Here is a 20,076-nt window from a genome sequence, read left to right as displayed (position 1 = left end):
AAATGCTCAATCCACGAGTGTGCCGACAAGTCCGCTGCTTCATTGAGTTGTACATAATTGCGATAAATTGAATTATTCGTACGATATTGAGCCAATTGTATTCCTCTTATTGGTAAAAATGAAGATTTTAATTCACTGGTTTCTACTCTCGATTTTTCACCACTTTTAAAAGACTTTTATAGCTATTTGAATCACCATTTAGTCTACTTGCCCTAATTTGTAGTTTTTCAATTTCTGAAATAGAAGGCGTACCATCAAAATTCACAATAGTATTCTAAAGCAGGTTGAGTTTTCAATAAATTCACTAAACTAAGTAACGGTTCATGCAATCGCAGACGGATGTCTTTGAGTGTATTTATTTTCATCAGATTTTCACCGGAAAAATGACTATAAATGATGACCAATTTTCCCATTGGAAATTTGTATTCAGCAAACATGTTAATCACCGATTCCGCTGAATCTGGGACACATCTATCATACAAATCTTCAACATCTGAAATGTTGGACTTAAAGTCAGTCACTGTCATTGTGTTTTTAGAAGTAATGCCTAAATCTATCGAAATACCTAAATTCAATTGACGGTTTATAATTGTTATAACCAAATTATACAATTGAAATTTGAAATGGTAAAATATTGCAACCACTGGGAAGCAAAGGCGTACCGTTTTGAGTTTGAAAGTGTCGATTTTAATAATGAAGCTGAATATTAATTCGAATGAAGAATATTTCGACAATTGAATTGCAGTCGCTGTGATTTTCGACATTATTTGTGCATTGCCCTTCTGAAACCTAGTCAGCGCTCTTTTATCTCCCCCCTCCACCTTTCTCCATCTCGTTCTGTTTCTCGTCACGCGAATGTCAATTATGCGAATCAAGCGCAATAAAAATGAGCTTAGAGCATAGTAGATGTCGAGAGACACACAGGTAACTTGAAAATTAGATTGAGAAAGGGAAAAAAAACTGTTGTCTGCGAACTTTTCCGTTTTAAAGGTAAATTACACCGCTGTTCGAAATTGATGTGATTCATTGGGGAGGTTTTTATTCAGTTGGAAAAAATTTCAGTGCTGCTTTTTTCTCTCATTGGTCTCGGGTGAGCAAGCATGTCGTTGCTTAGAGCAGAAGCTAGTAATTGTTTTCGGCGTGTGCACTTGTGGTATTTTGTGTGTGTGTGTGTGTGTGTGTGTGTGTGTGCATTCTTTTTCTTATTCTGCTGTACGTATTAGGTCGTTCGTGAAAACATATAGCGTTCGACAGTCCGGACAAAATGATATATTTGCATGGCTTTTAAAAATCCACAAGAAAACGATTCATTCGTCCGAATTTTCTTTACACTTGTTCAGCACTCACTCGAAATCATGCGCCGGAATTTGTCCGTGTTCATTTGCCATCGTACATTAAATACGGTACTTTCACACCATTGGAATCCACTGATTATTCAAACTTTTTCATTCTTTTCAAACAAAAAAGAAACTTTTTTTTTCACTTTTTATTGTTCTATGCATTTGATTGTTGAGTTTTTTCTGTCGTAAGCGGCGATTGTGGTAAAACCACACGTTCAACAGAACACCAAAGTACAGAGTGAGTGCGAGAGAGAGAGAGAGAGAGAGGGAAAGAAAAATGAGTAAGGCGAAACGATGTCAGTAAGCAAAAGTGATTTCCCCCCTCGCTTTTCGCAAACGCGATAATAAATTATTATCTATGCAATTATATGCGATATTTCGTTCGTTTTTTTCACTCCATTCCGTACACATTCGCATCCCCTCACCAACCAAAAGTGAGTGAAGTACAAAATGCGATGGATTCATTTGATTCTTTTCTCATTTTCATCGCACTTAAACTTCTTGAAAAGTTTTACTGAAACAAGTATCAAGTACTTAACGATTACGCGTACATAAGCACACAATTGCCAGAGAATGAGCGGATAGTAAGAGAGATCGAAAAAAGAGAGAGAGAGAAAGCTGAAAAGTGCAACATTTGTTTTCAATTTTGCTGTGAATCAGTGGTAAAACTGGAAACGAAGGTGCGGTTAATTTTGAAGATCCATGTCACTGATTTTTAATACTCATGCATTGCTTTTTTTAAACTTCGAAAAATGCCCAGTGTTTTTATCCATTTCATAATTAACTAAGTGATTTTAATTAGATAACTAAAATCATTTCATTGAAATTTTTACGCATATAGTCATAAATTGTGCATAATGCTAATAATTTCCATTATATACACCCTCTAATTGGCTAGTATACCATTCCATATTCCAACATTGTGGCAATCGAAACCAATGAATGGGACCGAAAAGGTAAACACACACACACACACACACACACAAATGTTTGTGTTTTGCTAGCGTCTCACACATTTTTTGAACGAATAGTAATTACACTGAAAAAAAGTCCATCATTTTTTTCCAAAAATTTGTTTAAATGTATGCCATTTCGGCTAGTTTGCTTCATAATAATTGATTATCGCATTTACATTTCTAATACTATTAAATTAAACAGGGTGTGCAAATGACAAACCCGGTGTTTGTCACTTTCGGCTATTCGATGCGATTTAATTAATCAAAATCTGTTGATGCGTGGTGCGATGCTCGATATAATAAATGGCATTGGTGCGATTTTCATCGCATTCGACCGGGGCAAAGGAGTGAGAGAAAGAGAGAGGGAGAGGGAGAGAGAGAGAGAGAGAAAAAAGACACACTTTCGACAGTTTAACTGATACATTTCCGATAATTACCCATCAATTTCGACTGCAGTCGACTTTCATAATTATATCAAACACATGCGCGCATCAATTTCATTAATTACCGCACAACGCCGACAAAAATGAACCGAATGGCTGATTTTGTTTCTCTATTTATACATATATTTTTTTTTATTAATGGTGAATTGAGTGGAAGTTCGGTTGTTTTGCTCCGAGTCACACCTGGTGCAGCCACCCATCGTCAGTATGTTTCACCACAGTATGTTGCACCTCCCATGATTTAATTCCGCATCGAAATTACCTTTTTTTATCACTTTTCGATGAGGCACATGGTGTGTGAGTGTGTGCATGTGACAACACATCAATTCGAGACGCGTCCAGAGAACGTCTTAATCTCTTCATAATTAGTTTTCATCTTGAAATTAACCTCGTACAGCCCGACCCTTAAAACCGTAAACAAAATAATTTCTTAACGAGACTCTGCAGAAATTCAAAGAAAAATAAACGCATTGCACTCATTCAGCTTATAGCTTTAAATAATGCACGAAAAAAGAATATGCTAAATAAGTCTTTACATCCCTAATTCAGCCATTGAAATGGTACAAACCACGACAAGTAAGTGAATGCATCGCGCTATGCTCGTCTGTAATCGGCAAACGAATTTCTCTTTTTTACCAGAAGTCGTACAAAGGCCTGGCCACTCCCATTGTTTCACTAACAAAAAATGCCATTATATAGTTGACAAATATGTACGCTCTTCACGTTTACATTCGACAAAATGCTGCACACACATACACACACACACACACAAGCGACATCAACCAAATGAAATCTTAAAATTAAATTCTCTTCTTAAATCCAGCGTGATTGCGGAAAAGAGATAAAGTCAAACTAAAAGTAAATTCCAGCATTCTTTATTTCTTTCTGCTTCCTTTCTTTCTTGTTCTTCTCTTTGCCTTTCTCTTGCTCTGATTTGGTTTCCCTTTACAACTTCAAATTCGTTTTGTTACAGTTCTTTTATTATTATTTTTTCTCTCCTCGTTTGTACTATTTGCTTAACATCTCGAGAATCTTGGATACTTTGGTGTAGATGAAAAAAAAAAAAATCTCACAGATGTAATTTAATCTCACATACTCATGCACAGAAAAATTACGAACTTGCTGTCGAACTCAAACCACATTTCATCAAACTCAATTGCCTTGATACTACATACAAGTGTATTCAGAAAAAGTGTATTCGTTTGCGTTTGTAGCCAAATGGCCTTTGCACCAATTGCAATCAGAATATGCAACAGAAAAGTGTCAACCAAAGAAGATTCGGCTGTGAGTTCATGGAGTAAGAAAGGCTATGCAAAATGTCATGAACATGTTCGTTCCATCTTGAACATGAAAAAATTCAACACAGTTTTGAGTTTTACTCGCCCTTCGCACAATATGAAAAATGCTTATTTCAAAATGAGTGCAAGTGTCACGTTACACTTTGGTCAACATTCGTTGGTGAACTCTTTCATCTTGGCGCATACAAATCAAACAAAGGCGTCAAAGCGAATATTTTCTGAAACAATTTCTTTCGTTGAATGAACGTTCCATGGCCGTTGCTGTCGACACCCCTTCACGCATAGGTATGAATTTGCCGCCGGTTTTTTCTTCTCAATTCAAAATGGTCATGATTGGCCTACACAATTCCATTCGAAATAAAAGGAGCAAGTATGCACGGAAGCATGAACAAGGACATGGATAATTAGGTAAAGTGAGCGGAAAAAAGGGGATATTGCCAGCGGTTGTTGGTGTCAATGTGTTTCAATTTTTATGTTTGCCATATGCAATTCCACTTGGCTCGACCTTCTAAATGTGTCGTTTGATAATCCGTTCGGATCAAACTCGTAACACCATCCAGAGAGCCAAAGAATGGTAGCGAAAAGAAAAGTTAGCATCATGATTTTGCCACAAAACACAAATATCTACTTACAAAATAAATTGCAAATGAACGGGTGAACACGTAACAAGCAAACAAGGGAGAAAAGATTGAAAAAACCGAAAGGGAGAGAGAGAAAATAGTAAAATTAAAACACTTGAGCGTATTTACATTCGCTCGGAAGCGATGAAACACTATCAAAAACCTGGAGATTTCCAAACGGCACACACAAAAGCAAGTTGTTAAACTTTATCGCAAGTCGGGATAAACCATACATTTATAGGTGCTGACTTCCACTTTTGGGATAAATTGCATCGCACTTGTATATGTCAACACCATTCAAACGTATATTTTATCCCGACTTGCGATGACGTTCAATTACTTTTGACAATTTACTTTTGTGTGTGCGAAGTAGAATGCTTAGTAAAATCTGAATGAGCAAAGCTCATTTCATTGGCTCAAGCTTTCGACGATAAGTAGAGCAGAGCAAACACACACACACACATACATATTTGAAATGTAAAATCAAATAATCGCCCAGCAACATTCACATAATACTGACGTTTGTTATTTTAATTACATTAAAAAACCGAGCATCGTTCTTCACTCTCGCTCCCTTTCTTCTGGTCGGTTATGTTTCGGACAAAGGTGCATGCATATTTATATCATTCGAATTTGGCGAGACTTTTACGAAACTGTTTTGTCAGTGGAGAAGAGGTGTACTTTTTCATTGTAAACGAAATGTTGAGTGCGCCATGCCACTTGTGCTGGTATCATAGCTTCTCTTTCATTCATTCGCTTTCATTTGCTAGTGTGAGAGCATTATTATTAACCTTGTAATCATTTTCGTCGTTAAGTGAAAAAAAGAAGGAAATGAGATCTATTGAATGAAATGAAAAAATAAAGAAAAATCACCAGCGACGAGAAAATATCTTTTGTCGACTTTATTTTGTAATATAGGCTTTAGCTTCACCAACTAATTCAGAATAAAATTGCAAAAATTATGCGTTTTTCTGTTGTTCATGCATGTGTGCGCCATTTATTTTTTTGTCATTGCCTCGACTTTCTTAACCAAAGTTTATTATCATTGAACGTCATATCAGGCTGTAATGAGGCACTGCGCTTGTCTCACTACATTTGTGCCTATTTTGTGGCAAAACGTTGTATTTTTTCCCCGCATCTGAGTTCTATGCTTTCATTTTAGTTATAATTCGGATTGCATGAACTTTCCGACGGACATCAACTTTTAGGAGGCAAATTCTCACTCGCTATTTCTCGTTGTTGCCATTGAAACTAGCTACGGTAGAAGAATGACACACAAAAAGCTCAGCAAATAGTCTGTATGAACAATTGCACGAAAATGTTATCTACGCACAGCGTACACTAAACCGCAGTCATCCATTTTACTTTACTTTTTCACGTGATTTTCGAGATCATTTTTTTTGTTCAGTTGTTTTCTCGATATTTCTCGGTCGGTGCAGAGAAAGAGACACAAATGCCAACAAGGAAAAAAAAAACCAACATTCCTTTGTTTTACTCCCCCGTTGGGAATTTTCATGTCACAAGATACGGGCTTGTAGAGAAAACTCACAGGCGGAAGAAAAAAAAAAGTAATGCAAAGAGATGACACACCGACATATACACACAGAGAAAATAAGCGAAAAACAGAGCGACACTGAAATCGACGAAGGAAACGAAAAGAGAAAACGCACACACTAAATCCGGGGCCAACAGCGAGTCCGAGATGATGTAAGTAAAGAGAGAATATTTCGTGTTCTTTGGAGCGAAAATTGAATTGCAAATTCGGACAATGGATTCTTTTGAAGTTGATCGCATCGGACAAGCTAGCGGCAGTGAAAAAGTGAGAAAAAGAGAGGGAGTACGTCCAGAACTATGCGACAAAATAGAGCAAACAGTTTTGCGAAAAGTGGAAAAGAAGAAGAAAACCATTGGCATTCTTGTGCTGAAGATGAAAAAAAGAATTAAATTAAATAAAAAATTTCCTTCCAGGGAAAAATACGTAAATAAATAGAAAACGAATGGCACGGAGAAGGGAAAGGACAAAATGCTTTGAATGAAATTACTTTGTTTTGGGAATGGTGATGTTTGACGGGTAGCTATGTTTGCTGCCATTTGTGCACGCACACGGTATATTGGTTGCTTTGGCACACACACACACACACACACCGGTTAATGTTGTTGGCACTGTCGCATCATTCAATATACTATTCCGATGTCACCGTTTGTTATTTCGCACAGATTATATACGTAATAACGAAATAATTTTTGTCGATCGCACGTTTTGTTTGCCTCCTCCTCCCTTCCTCTTATTTTCCATCCTCTCCCCCTTAGCAACATGCACAAGGAAACTATGAATATTAGGAGCGTTGATACGACAGATAATGGTCATGCACAAAATAGAAAAGAGTCGAACCGAAAAATTGTCACCGTCGTAAAAATATTATGTACAAACACATAGATCCATCTAGCTTGCTTTCTCCCTATAGTCTATATATATTTTATTACAGTCAAATATGTCACCTGATCATCGAATAAAAAAATCCCTTGGCTTCATTCGATGGTCCGTGTGTTTTGTTGTTGCATTGTGATTCCATTGCTGGTGTGTCATAAAGAGGACCAAAGCATATAATAAAAGCAAGCAGCATGAAAGAGAGAAAACCAAAGAAAGAGATAGAATGAAGCGATTGGCAAAAGAGGCAAGAATAGAATAAGAAGAAAAGCGAATGAAAGAGAATAGAAAAATCGTATCTTGAAGCGTATGACATAAAGTTTATGTTTGCGTTTTTCCTAAAAATAACGGAAGATGATACTTGTCGTAATTTCCACTCAACAAATTTTTCTTTAAGTGCTTGAAAGATATTGTTCCCCATAAGTTATTGTTTGGCGATGCCGGCTGCTCGCTATCGAATCGCTTCAAAACTGATTTGTATACATTTCGATGCATACATATACACTTTTTGTATCAACGAAACGAGCGCGCGCGCACACACATTGAAAAGATAGAAATGACAAGATGTGCCATTTCGTTTTGGTGTGAATCACAAGGTATTTTACCACACGAAGATAGCACTGTATTTCAATACATCTTGAATCGATATCATCTTATTTTATTCAATACTGTGTGAATGTGAATTTGCGGTCTCTGTTCGCTGTTTGCCATCAATGCATCTCGCCATATCCCAACTTGTGCCGAACAATCGGTCGTTGTGTGCCATTTGCCATTGCTCGTTGTTCTTAGCTGTCGATGGCGTTTATCTTTACCCATCGATTGTGTTGAACTGAAAACTCAAGACCGAGCATCAACCTATCGACGCGAACACACCACTTGCAGTGAAACCTTTGACAGAAAACAACACTCAAATAGAATCGAATAGGACATTTTTAAAATTCATGCTGAATTTTTACGATTGTGATCTATCGAATGATGGTGGTGTACATCAGGCATCTAAGCGACCCCATCAACAGAACGTATATATAATTCACGCTATGCACTATTGACGAGCATGCGAAAAAGCCAAACATGTGAGATGGCGGCGATACTCGTTTGGTTGCTCGGTGACAATTGACGTACCTTTAACTTTTGTTCGCAGTTTGGGTTTACTTCTTCATAGTTTTGGCGCGTCCGATTTTATAAAACTTTTTTTTATATCGATATTTTATCACCTTGCGTTACTGCAGATGGATCCGTTGTCATCAACAAAATCAACCGATGAAAAAGTCACATAACAAAAAAAAAAGCACACCCTCGTCTGCAGATATGGATACATCGAGAGGGAGATAGAGAGAGAGAGAAAGAGAGAGAAAGAGAGAGAGAGAGAGCTGTAGAAAATAAACAACTACCACTCATCATCGATATTCAAAGTCGATTTCCTATTCTTTATGGCATGTCATTTTATCCTTGGGTATAAAATTTCCAATACACTCGAATGGATGAATCAAGTGTATCTTTACTTCCCTCCTTTTCTATTCTATTTTTGCAATCCCTTGTTTTACTATTCCTCTTGTCTTTGGCAATGTTGTAAAAATTGTTTATTCACATCTTTAATTTGTCTGAGTGCAAGCGGCAAATCCGACAGAAATACACAGTAACAAAAAAGTGTATATCAACACGAAGAGAAAAATATGTTGAACGGAACATTTGATATGGAGTCTTTTCAATGGATTTTACTAATGGTATCGGCCGCATTTTATGGGAAACCACGAAAATTATATCACCGTTGCTTGATTACTGCAAAATTTTGCATAACTAAACTATTTCATAGACTCAACATTTCCTGACAATTTTATCGAATTTGGATAAATGTTCCACATAAACATCGTTAAATTTTCGATTTTGGCACATTTCTGAACCCATTTTTGACTTCGATTTCAACTTGCATATCTACGAAACGTCCCGGGGTAGGAGTATAACTATGCGAATGTAACATTACTGACTTTTGCCATGACCTAATGCTTTTTGAGTTTGAACGTTGGCGCTGTCATTGAAGCTGATGGTGCTGTTGCCTTTTATAATTTCCTTTTGCTTGCTGATTTTTGTTGACTATACACAACAACAAGTACTCGGTTGTTGTTACGATAGAGAGAAAGCAAAAAAGGTCGAAAATGTCGATATTTTTGTCGGAAATAGCTTTTCTATTTCATTTTCTACCATATTCGTATGCTCTACTTTCCATTTTCAACTGATTTTCAATGTAAAATTGCTCTTCCACCGACATTGAATGTGCCACGCGTATAATAATACAAGCTCTGTGGGTCTTTCTGTTCTCTGTGTGAAACATTTTCACCCAAATTTTGCATGGCAAAGAGAAAAGATTGATATCGTTGCAAAACGATTACAGTTAAGTCAAGTTGACTGTTCAATTTCAATCTTCATTGTTTTCGACAGTAAAAATCATTACGGATATTCTTTATGGTTTGATTATTGAAATTTTCACATAAATATCTGCATGGAAAATAAACTCCATCGATTGCAGCACACACACATCGTGTGCCATTAGTGTACACAAGTGCAGCAGCAGTGGATATCGATTGATAAAATATTATCACCCAAAAATATTGAATTATCGAAAATTGGTTATTCAAAAATGTGGACCGTAGCATCAATGGCATTTTCGGAGTGTCGATTAGGTAAAACTAATGAGCGCGTCAATGTACGAACATTTCAAATACGTGCAAATGTGTGCACAGTTCAGATGCTCACAATTCCAAGAATAGAATATGAAATATTTTGAGTTTTCAAACCCGAATATATTTTTGAATGACTGCGGTAATTTAAATCATTCGAATACCGGTGGGAAATTGTGAAATATCACAATAAACTGAATTCATGGCATCGATTTCGATCGATTTTCCTTGTTAGGAACAATCTTATGGCTGTGGTTGTTGCTGTTGAGATCAAACAATGGCATCTCTTTTCGGTATCATAATTTGAAGTGAATTCATTTCGGCAATGGCAAAAGTCACGATCCAATTCCAGCTTGCAAGTGGATGGAACAGCGACACACAAAACAAGCAGCCTATTGAAATGACAAATGCCGTTGTATATACCGTACGACTCAAATACATTTGTCGCACATTTTTAATCTGCGAAATATCGTGTTTTTGCCACCATTTTTTTCGGTTTCCTTCGGGCTTGTTTATTTGGTTTGTCTGCTGTTTACCTGTGTTTGTCGCTGGTATTTTTTTCCACCTCGGTTTCCTATTACGCATTGTTCAGAGTCGGCGTATTTTTTTCGGTTCATCTTTTTTTCGTTTCTTTTTTCTTCTTCTTCATCACGTAATTCTTCCTTGATTTGTATACTGTCGCTGATTAATTTCCAATTCTTTGGCTCTTGAACGATACTTTTGGATGCTTGTATGACTTCCTTTTTGTAAGTGCGCACACTTTTGAATTACGGCAAAGCGAAGACATCATCCGAACGGGCTTCATTCAACTACCTGAAGAAATAAAATCGCAACATTTTTCCTTATTATTTTCCCGGTATTGTTATATATGATTCCGAATAGGATTAAATGTTTTTCGTCTTAAAAATGTGTAAAATCGTCTAAAAAAATAATTCATTTTGAATCTAAAGAAATTGAGAAAATCGTCAAAAAAAATAACGAAAATCGTCTAAAGAAATTGAGAAAATTGTCTAAAAGGTGTCCATATTTTTTGGGGTGAACCTATTCTTTTAATCCACAGATTCACTTCGTCGATTTCGGTAATGAAATGAATACCGAATTGTTTAGTCTTCATAGAGCTACCGATTTTGGTGGGGTGCCCATTTTGGTGAATCGGGTTTATATCTCGTCTCTGCATATCATAAATCAAGAACTATCCACAGCAGTATTGAAAGAATTCGAGAATCAAATGATTAACCGTGTAGTAAACATTAATATTGATAATGTTAATGTCCAAAATTTGAATATTCTGCCATGTTCAATAACTGTCGAACATCTAAATTGTGATTTCACGCAATGGTTGGCCCAGAACGGCTTCGGATTTGGCATTGGTCTAAACAATAATGACAAAATTCTATACGTTTGATAAAATAATAAACTGATCAAAAACAACTAAAAAAATGTTTTTCAAATTCTTTTTTTTTTTTTGAATATCGTGATTCAAGCCAGAAAAAACAAATCGGACTTTTAGACGATTTTGACATTATTTTAGATGTTTTTTTACACACATAAGAATATGAGCATTCTTTAAACGATTTTCGCAATTTCTTTAGACGATTTTTTCAATTCTTTTGATGTTTCTTTTAAATTCTTTAGACGTTTTTTTTAACATCTTTAGATGACTTTTACCAAAAAAATTGGAAATTCAAATTAGATGGTTTTACTAATTCTTTAGACGATTTTCACCCAAAAAAAATATTGACACCTTTTAGACGATTTTCTCAATTTCTTTAGACGATTTTCGTAATTTTTTTTGACGATTTTCTCAATTTTTTTAGACGATTTTCGTAATATCTTTAGACGTTTTTTGCAATATCTTTAGATTCGAAATGAATTATTTCTTTAGACGATTATGACATTTTTTAGAAGTTTTTTTCAAAATCTTTAGACGATATTCAAGGCAAAAAAAATAAAATAGGGCTTTTAGATGATTTCGACATTATTTTAGATGATTTTTGCATAAAAAAAAATATTGAAACTTTTAAGACGATTTTTGCAATTTCTTTAGATGATTTTTCTATTTTTTTGACGATTTTTTCAATTCTTTTGACAAATTCTTTAGACGTTTTTTTTCACTTTTTTTAGACGTTTTTCTTATAATTTTAGACGATTTCCTAATAAGCCTTCCGAATACAATATCTATGTGTACAAAGATTAATGATTGCGAAATGAAAATCTTAAAATCGACACAATGGTTTATATTGATGATAATATTTTTCGTCGATTGAATTTTCTGCAAGTAAATCACAGATATCGGCCATTCCACACGATTATATTACATTATATTGTTTTGCACATCGATCAACTTTACTTTTTCCATCATGTTGAGTGTAATCATAATTGCACACAATTTATTGTGTTAAGTTTCAACTTTAGATTCTCACTTCGGATCGCTCTCATTCACTCACACCGTCTCGCACAATGGCTGCGAATGTGCAATTGTGCATGCATATATAGTGGCAGTCATGCTGAAACGATGTCAAACGATGTCTTTTCGCCTGAGTTATGTGATGCATCAAGTTGAGTCGAGCACATCATTCGTCAAATTCATTGATGTGTACTCTTTATTGAGTGGCAGTCGATTCGAATGCACCACCATCGTCATAGTCATTTTTTTCATCGTGGTTGCTGCCCCTACAAGAATTTTGCGATAGATTGAGGTTTACGCGGACATGTCGCCGTAAAGCAAAACCTTCCCGCGACATTCCGCATTGCGATAGGTTTTTCAATGTACAGGTTTACGCAAAATCATTACGCCGACAAATCTGCGACATATCGCATTGCGTAAACCTGTAAATTCGAATTGTATCCAACTTCATTACATTGAAAACTTAATTTCAAATGGTTTTATTTAAACTTTTCATGTTGCTTATCGTTGCTAATAAGAAATAAAAACTTATTCAAAATAATTATCAAGTAGAATAATCAGCCATTGCAGCCTTATAAAAATACAACATGTTGAATTCGAATGAAGTTGATCGCAGTTCATGCATTTTGTGACAAATACTGCGAAAAGTTGGCGGTACGTTTGCGTAAACGTTGTCGCAAAATTCTTGTAGGGTGCTGGTGATACCATTTACATTTTTTGCCCTCTCTTGCCACCATCCAGCTAAATAGATACATTTCCAAGTGTGATATTGGTGAATGTTGTGTGCTATGACGCTTTAACAAAGTGAACAAATTCATCTGATCTATTTGCAGCTCGGCTGAAGACCGAAGTGAAAACTCGGCTCTGTCGTTGCATATTGTATCATCGGAAAAAGGTAACAAGCAAAATTTACATTTGCACTTACTTGACTTCCATTCATTCGCCAAACTGTGAATCCGAATAATACCTATTTTCCAATTTTCTCTCTTATTGAAATGGGGTTTTTGTCATCATCTAATGCTTCTTTGCTTTGATACGTGTCGCGCTTTATCTTGTGGCTGTTGCTAGATACTATGAATGCGTTGTGTGTGTATGTGACTGACTGAACTTGTTTAATGTTTATTTTCCCGAGGTTTCGATGGTGTTTGTTTTCTGTTTATTTCGATATAAAATAGTATAACTTCAATTGCTGTGCCAGAGTTCGATCGAATGTATCTTTTGCTGTTATCACCCGTTTGAATTCAGTCGTGGTTCTTGTTCTTGTTTGGTTTCATTCTTTTTTCTTGCTACTGCTTTTTCCGAAACTCGTTTTCCTTCAATCTCTGTCTCTAGCACTTGTTTCTCTGTCTCTGTTCAGTGTGTTTGCATGTGTGTGTGTGTGCCTTCGATTGGCTTTTGTCACCAAATCCCGATGTATTCGATTTGTTCTGTATTGCACGGCAATTTTCAACGTAGTTGCATTGTGTAATCATGCGTGTGCATATTTGCGATTTTCGTTTTTATGCGAACGCGACTGTACAGTTCAAAGTCGTTGGTTCATTCAATGGTTTAGTAGCGTTATTCTTTTGCCGATTTGCTTGTGCAAAAAAAAAAAATCGGCATTACTTCAAAGGTCTTTTAGTCCTATTCTCCTCGATTTTTATCCCTTTCCACTCTCTTCTTGCTTACTCTCTCTTCTTTGAATCGGCCTTCGTTTGATTCTTCGACTCATTTTATTCATCAACCTTTTGCTTTTCGTGTTCTCATTTTTCGTTTCACTCGTTGCTACTGCCAGTGCACACTTTATCCCATTTAAGCCCGCAATTTTATTTGCAAACGAAACTCACACAATTCAAACGCTACGGAATACCGAATATATGTAAATATCTTTTAAATATAAATCGACACAACCGATTTTGATAGAACATTCGTAAAAAAAAAAACACGCACACTCAAATATACATACACGCGCGCGCGCGCTCATTCGCCTCGGATCGAGTCGAAGTTGATGTTTGAAGTGAAGCGAAAACCTGCTTGACAACATCCAAACAGATAGCATATTCATATATGCGATATGGCAATAAACACATACATTTTCACAGCGTTTTACGCAAAGTACCCATGCCAAATGTAATTTCATTTAAAATAGGTGCTTTTTCCCCTCTACACGTCTTGAGCTGTCGTCGCTGTCATTGTTGTTGTCGCTGCCACCGTTGCTACTTTTCACTCGTTCAGCCGCCCCCTCGCGCGAAACACACACCGAGAGAAGAGATGTAACTATTCATAGTCACTTTCCACACATCGACAATCATTGGCATTGGCATGTAATATCGCTAAACGACTTTTATTTGAAGCGAATAATATTGCATCAACCGTGAATATGAAGCCAAGTAGCTTTTATTCCATTTCAACTCTCTGTCTACCTTTGCTCTCTTCTTTTTTTTTTATTGGTTCGTCGCTGCTTCTTTTCCTTGCCGTCACTTTGCTTTGTGTTATTTATTTTTCTCATCTGTACATTTTGCATCGGTGAATTTCCATCAGTTCGTCGTTTTCGGTTAGGTGAGTGAGCGAGCAAGCTTTGCTCACTCTTTCCGCAGCCGATACACTGTATCATTTCACTAAGTCTTTTTGTCTTGTTTGTCATTGGTATTTCGAATGGAGTGTGTAGCCCGCGCGTACTTTCATCAAAATCGATGTTTACATTTCTCACTGCACTCGTTAAGAACCCTCTCAGCCGAAGCCAATGCAAATCAAGCTGAAAAAAAAAATTGAAGAGGAAATTCGAACGAATTGAAACAAAAGAATTTATCGAAAATTCTCTGTGCTAAGTAGAAACCAACATTGTTGGTTTTGCCGCCGAAAAAAAGGCGATGGAAAAGTTGATGCAAATTTGAATATGAAAATATTTTTTATCTCAATGATTGGCACGTCGCTTTCTCCATTGGTAAATAAATATTTGACTATTTTTTCGAATGTCTCTCCGGTTTTTGTTTGTCGGAACCGAAGAAGAGAGGGAGAGATAAAAACAAACCGGCTTACAAATGTCAATTGATGCCCTTTTGCCGTGAGCAATTTTTTTTTCTGTTCAAATTGACTGCGAGTTTAATAGACACTATTTAAACGTTTTTTTTTTTTTTTAAATCAATTTATAATCTACTCAATATATCAATTAGTTTAATCGCAAATAAATGTAAATTGTATGAAAATCATTTAATCAGCAAATCCAAATAATAGTTGTTGTTTTAGCCTTTTGAAAAATGTGCTGACAGCCAAAAGCAATAAAAACGGACTGTGATCCAAGTTGAATGCGACATGAATTGGCGCTTTGTCAAGCGGTTTGAATCAAGTTGAACCATTAAACAGATAATCAAATTCGGCCGCTGCTTGAAAATAGAGAATGAGAGTGAGAAAGCCATTCCGTTACAAAAGGCCAAAGCAAACCGATTTAGAACAATTTCAAATGTTTTAAATTAAATTACGAGTAAAGTTTTTGGGTGGTGTTGCGTGCACATTTATCATCTTTCTGTTGTTTCCCCCTGATTTATTCAATTAAGTCTGAAGTGTGCGTCTAGACCAGGGCCCAGTATTTTATTTAATTTTGTTAAATTTATATTAGTTGAGCGGTGCTTCGCCAACGTGCACCATTTTTCAAACTGCGCAACGGCTATGGTGGATTCATGCTCTATGCTACCATGGTCGTTCGAATTTTATAATGGTCGCGGAAACGAAACCAAACAAACTGCACGCTGCTGCAGTCATGTCAATATTGTAATAAAATCCAAAATTATGTTGGGCTAGTGGCGCGGGTTCACTTGAAATTAGTTTTCTCTGCATTCAAAGTGTCGTGGCGACTGATGCTTTTTTTTCTTCATCTTTTCTTCAGTCAGTCGCCATTTATTCATCGGCCGTAATGACTCACGTTCCGCGCATTCTTTCTATCTGGGTTTTCAATCATGAGAAAAGAAAAATACTGCTGAAAAAGCCGTACTGCATTCCGTACACAATTTCATCCGTCAACGTTATGTTTTCATCTTTTTTGCTTTGCTTCGCTCTGCTCTTCTGTGCCATTTAATACTTGTATACCTTTGTCGGGAGGTTGTTTTAAACTTCTTTGGCTACACTTTGTACACATAATACATAAAATATGATGTTAAATTTCTGTAGATTTTGACCAAACTAATTTGACGCCATCCAAGTTCGTTGAACAAAGTAGCAAAAAAAAAGAACAAGAAAAAGAAGAGACAAAAAGAACAAGAAAAAAAAGTGGAAAAAATTGAAAGAGACGAGAAATATTAATTTTTCTCTGAAGAATTGAAAAATCGTGGGCGAAAAAGGGGAAAAACTTCACAGTCTAAGTGAGATGAAAATGGAAGTGGCATCGTGAATAAGCAAAAGCTTGAGATGTGAAGAAGAGAGCGATAGCGACAGCGACTATGCCAAATTACATTTCATTTAGTTCTGGTTTTTCTTCATTTTTCTCATGGAATGACTCGAACGCATGAGAGCGCTCATTTGTGATCGTTTATGATGATTAAAATTTGCCTGAAATATTCAACGACTAAATAAATATTGGATACCTTCATCGCCGCGATTGCTATCCATCCACACAGACACACACACACACACACACACACACATACACGCAAAACATCACTGACGATTAAAACAAATGACCGAATTTTGTACAGAAAGGAAGGATCTCTATTAAAATAAATCTGCTGCGGAGCTTTTTTCTTCGAATAAAAAAAGGAGAAAAGAAAGAAATATGAAGAGAAAATCGTTTGCAGCATTGAGCCAATTTTTTCTCTATCTCCATATCATCGTTCCTCTTTCTTCTTCTTTTTTTCTCAAACACGTCAACGCCTCGGGGTCTTATAATCTATTCCATGGATTTTGAAAGAGTTTTTTTTCCCTAGCTGTTTCGTCTATCATGTTCATAAGTGTTGGTGTGTGTGCGTTGCGTTTTCGAAAGGAAAATTATGTCAACATTTTCTAACGGTATTGTTGCTGGCGTTGGTGTTTCTTTAGTACCTATGTTTACCAACACTTTTTCAAAACACTTTGAACTAAAAGAAAATCTTTCATGTGTGTGTAATACCCAAACTGGAAAAAAAAAAGAGAAAAAGACAGCTAGAAAGAAAATCTTTTCTTTATCTAATCGGCTCGCTTGCTCGCACTCTCCTCAAACGGAAAAAGGCTGACACAAAAAGCGAAAAAAGAACAAGTGAATGAGAGTCTAATTATAACATCAGAATCATAAACATATTCCGCGTTTACGCAAATTTTCAGCAACCGCGAAGCGCAAAGGAATTCCATTTAAAGAAAACCTATGAAAGAGTGTGGATTGAAACACGGGATAAGTCTCGGTGAATGGAAACAGAGAAAAAAGAAAATATGTTTGCTGATGAGGGTGACTTTCACTTCGTATCCACTTGTTTTTCCCACTCTTTTGCTCGCTATTGCTATTGCTCTTTCTCTCTTCCTTCCTGTAACATTTTTCATCGCAGCAGCCACAGTGTAGAGTCTTCATTATTGGTGAAAGAAAAGGAGATGATGAACAAGAAGAAAGGGGAAAAATTGTTTCATACAACTTTATTTAATAATAAATGTTTACACATTTTTCATCTTTAATAAATGTGAACGTAAAAATTGTAGTATCGAATGTGTCGTGCTAGAAATCGAGTTGAAAAGAAACGGAAAAAAGAGTTCATAATATGTATGTTGGAATCACGCAACGAAAATTAAGGTCATTTGAGGTAATGATGGCACAACTGAAATGGAAACTGTAAAATAAGACCAACTGTTGACTGAAAAGAAAACCTGAAGTGTACGCTTACGAAAAATGGCAACGTAAAGTTTTCAAGACGAAGTGTTTAACTTTCCACGAACAACACTATTCACTTGAAGGTTCAATCATTTCGATAAGTATCAGAGTATCAGAGGTTGCTCTTAACCGCACCGCAAAAAAGAAATGGTAGACACAAGAAAAAAATTGAAACTGAATCGTGTCATCGTATAAATAATCTTGTTTTCTTGAAGAATCTGCTCCCTTGGCACAAGTGCAACCGAAATAACAACCTTAAATGATTTCGAATTTTTAAATATGAAAATGAGCGCTCATACAAATTTGTGCGACAAGAGTCAAGCAACAACAACAAAAAAACCAGCCGCAGCAGAAGCAGCAGTTGACTTGATGGGTATCACCGAAAGAAATCCGGCAATGAAACAATGGTGGTGAAACCACATTGTGGCAAACGCAGCAAAATGCTAAGAATTCTTGCGTTCCGCCACCAACGAAAGCGCTACCCACATAAACACATAAACAGTAACAACAAAGGGCCCAAAGAAGCGATGAAACTGTGTTGAATATATTCGCACATAGACAATTCAATACAAATGAATGGGAGGGAGGAGAAGAGAAAAAAAACATCACGCCGCTCGAAAAGCTGGCATACTGTTGATTATTATTTGCCGCGAACACACTCATGAAAACAAAACAAAACCAGAAAAAAAAACCAAGAGAATAAAATGAGAGAACGGGAACGCAAAGTCATACACATAAGACCAAGACTAGAGCAAGCAACAAGAACAAAGCGAAGCTGTGAAAAAATGGACTAATCTTAAATAGCTCGGCCCATTCTTTAACCATAAAGAGACTTTTTTTTTTGTTCCGTGCAATGTACGGACACAAAGGCGCAAACATGATAGCACCCAAAACGATAATGCTTTGCTGCAATGGGACTAACTAACGGCGGCTATAGTATGTGTGTGCGTTCGTTCTTTTTTTCCTCTTCACTGTGAAAATGTTAATATGCATGAGATTGTGAAGCGGCAAAAGTAGGAGACTCACTTCATATATGTGTATAGATAGATATAGGTTTTGCATGCGGAATAAACGAGATGGTGTGGTGACTGTGTGTAATGTTGTAAATCTGTGTGTTCGTAACGCGTGGTTATTCAAATTTAACGTCATAAATCTTGAGATAATAAAATTAGCCAAGCTTAACATAGTCATTTCAAAGCGTTTTTTCATCTAGCCATTTCAAAGCTGAGTTTATTCCTTTTCTTGCTGCTACGGCAATAGCACAAGGAAAAGAGAAAAAAAAAATCCGGCACACACACACATACACACAAATATACAGGGTATTGTGTGAGTGTCTTGTTCTTTACAACTGTGTCCTTTCGATTTTGCTAGCATTTTTTTCCCTCCGCGCAACAACTATTATTCATACCCAGCGGATCTGTCGCGTGAATAAGCAGCAAGCATAAGTATTTTTTTTTTCTTCTTCTTCCTCTTCTGGTGTGGCATTTTGCATTGCCATTGCATTCATTTGTCTGTGTCCATAATCCACGCCAGGGAAAATGAACCGAGGAGAAAGTGGCGCTCTCATACCCAAACGAAGAGTTTGAGAGCAAGAAAGAGAGTGAATACTTATTCAAATAGCAATTGTAGAATCGGAAACAATATTTTCCTTGTCACGCGCACGCACAACAACATACAAAATGCGGCTGTTTATCTTTGTGGCAATGGGTGTGTTTTTCCATTTCTTTCCTTTGTCTGTATCTCCCATTTCTTTCAATCGCTTTCTTTCTTTCTTCAACTCCAGTTCCATCGCCGCTCACTCTCTCTCTCTCTCTCTTATCTTTCTCACTCTGTTTTGCTGCAACTTTCCTGTTGTTGTCGTTCTGACTGATTTCGTTTCTTTTTTTTTCCCATGTTCTTGTACTTGTCCTTTTATTTCTTGATTATTGTTGTGCTATGTTGGCTCTTTGCAGTGCAATTGCCCGTATATCATCCCATTGTATGGCGTTTAAACGTTTTTATTTAGCAAAATAATAACATACTTCTTGTTCTCTTTCTCTTCATTTCTAGCTGGTGTTCACTCTCTCGCGTGGAGAGAGGGAGGTCCTTTTTTCTGATCTGCGGTTG

At 36.5% G+C, this 20,076-nt stretch overlaps 1 protein-coding gene across 3 annotated transcripts in view; it reads left to right on the top strand.

Annotated features, from left to right (window-relative positions):
* LOC129575615 (putative uncharacterized protein DDB_G0271606) overlaps positions 1 to 20,076 on the top strand; it is a 151,095-nt gene that overhangs the window by 23,104 nt on the left and 107,915 nt on the right. Inside the window, exon 2 of one of the 3 annotated variants that reach the window (XM_055459482.1) lies at positions 13,001 to 13,062. The exons of the other annotated variants lie outside the window; for them this stretch is intronic. The gene's annotated coding sequence lies outside the window, so the exon portion shown is untranslated. The remainder of the gene's footprint in view (positions 1 to 13,000; positions 13,063 to 20,076) is intronic. 3 annotated transcript variants of the gene reach the window in all.

This window comes from Sitodiplosis mosellana, unplaced genomic scaffold (assembly GCF_009176505.1).
Source record: "Sitodiplosis mosellana isolate CC-2019 unplaced genomic scaffold, AAFC_SMos_1.0 Smas_scaffold_6167, whole genome shotgun sequence".
Classification (NCBI taxonomy): domain Eukaryota; kingdom Metazoa; phylum Arthropoda; class Insecta; order Diptera; family Cecidomyiidae; genus Sitodiplosis; species Sitodiplosis mosellana.
Note: the sequence above shows the minus strand (reverse complement) of the source record. Positions and strands in the feature narration are given on the sequence as shown.